This window comes from Daktulosphaira vitifoliae, unplaced genomic scaffold (assembly GCF_025091365.1).
Source record: "Daktulosphaira vitifoliae isolate Bord-2020 unplaced genomic scaffold, ASM2509136v1 Scaffold_4, whole genome shotgun sequence".
NCBI lineage: Eukaryota > Metazoa > Arthropoda > Insecta > Hemiptera > Phylloxeridae > Daktulosphaira > Daktulosphaira vitifoliae.
Genome location: NW_026099575.1, coordinates 2392828 through 2394522, shown reverse-complemented (window position 1 = coordinate 2394522; position 1695 = coordinate 2392828). Strand labels below are relative to the sequence as shown.

Here is a 1695-nt window from a genome sequence, read left to right as displayed (position 1 = left end):
TATTATCAGGAGAGGTTTTACCATTTAGTTATCTATTCCAAATATTAGATCTTGGAGTAAGGGGGAGGTTGATAGCCACTCCTCTTCTCATTAAATTTTTTCCTTAAATCTTCATTGTGAGCATTTACATCAAACTATATTATAATAGTGATTTTAATCACTGTCAGTTTTCAATTTATTCAAGTCAGGGACTAGAAAAATAGTTTTTTATTGGGATTCTATGAAAAATTATTTTATAAAAACGGCTCAGTTCATGTTCTTTTTATATTTAAAATATTCTTGAAAATAAATGTACCGGTAATAAAAATTAATTTAATCAAAAGCTAGGTGTAAGAATATTTATATTCCCCTCCCCAATAATACGATTTATTTGTTCTTATCAGGGGGGAGTTATATATATGCCCATATACCCCATGAGAACGCTCATGTCCGTCCTGGACCTTTTACTGTTAGGTGATTTGAAACGTAAGATAGGAAAGGGATTTCAAAATTTAGAAAAACCATTTATATTACTGCTTAATATTTTTTAGAAAGAAGAGATAATGAATGGGTTGTGTTTGCATAAAGTTTCTTATGGATTGTCAGTTATACAGAGTGTTCAGTAAGTAAGGAAACATGTCAATTGTTACAAACATTGACAAAAACCCATTTCCTTACTCTCTATATTTTTGCCAACCATTCGCAGATTCTTTCCCCCACTTCCACTCAATGCAGCATGGACAATGGACTTCTCTTCTAGGTCCCGGCTAACTGGGAGGCCACGTCATGTTGTAATTCAGTTCTTGATTAAATTCGTGCTAAAGCATAACACGGCAATGAGTTTTAAACTTGATCCTATTTGACAGTTTTTGTTGAGAATATTATTTATTTTTACAGGTTTAATCCAACAAACTAAATAATTTTCATGAGCCACTAAAAACTAACAAAGAACAAATGCCAGATTTGCCACCATCAAATGACTCATGTCTTTAAGAGCAATTATTTTGAGAAAATAAGATTTCCAGCTTTTTACCTATAGGATGAAGTGTAGTAAATTTAAACAAAGGGGGTAATTGTAAATAATTTTTTTCTCTTATACTATTTACCATATTATATTTTAGATCAGAAAGTTCTGGTCCTTATGTGTATTGCTATTATATTAGATGAAAGTTCGAAATAAAAATTTGTGCATTTATAATCATTCAATTTCATCCTACTTACATTATAAAAAATTGTATAGTCTTACCTATCTTTATGTTATATATCACGTTTTTATCTATATGGAGAGTATTATTAATTTTGATGAGTCAGACAGTTAGTAACAAAAATGAAAACTTTAAAATGGCTTAATTTTAATGGCTCAACATTTTACAGAATTCAAAGCTACTAAAATGTAATCTATGTTTAAATGTTCAAAAACATTTCTTAAGAAATCTCGCGCACTGGTAAGCGCTCAGATCAGAAAAATTTTTACCTCACTTTTTTTTGTAGGTTAAATGCGCATAGTTTCGAAATATACTCGGAATTTTTAGCTTCGATGCGAAGCTGAGAAGGTATTGGTTTCACTATGATGTGTTTTTTTTTTTTTTTGTGTCTGTTACCACTTTTTCTCAGCTCTCACCGAACGGATTTCTTTCAACGATACGTCAAAAGATCACAAATCGTATCTAGTCGAAGACATTACCCTTCAAAATTGAAAAAATTTCCCTCGTTCCC

The 1695-nt window shown here is 30.9% G+C and overlaps 1 protein-coding gene across 3 annotated transcripts in view; it reads right to left on the bottom strand.

Moving 5' to 3' along the window:
• LOC126905345 (sodium-independent sulfate anion transporter-like) overlaps positions 1–1695 on the bottom strand; it is a 26924-nt gene that overhangs the window by 21755 nt on the left and 3474 nt on the right. The window contains exon 2 of one of the 3 annotated variants that reach the window (XM_050684966.1): positions 658–797. The exons of the other annotated variants lie outside the window; for them this stretch is intronic. The gene's annotated coding sequence lies outside the window, so the exon portion shown is untranslated. The remainder of the gene's footprint in view (positions 1–657; positions 798–1695) is intronic. 3 annotated transcript variants of the gene reach the window in all.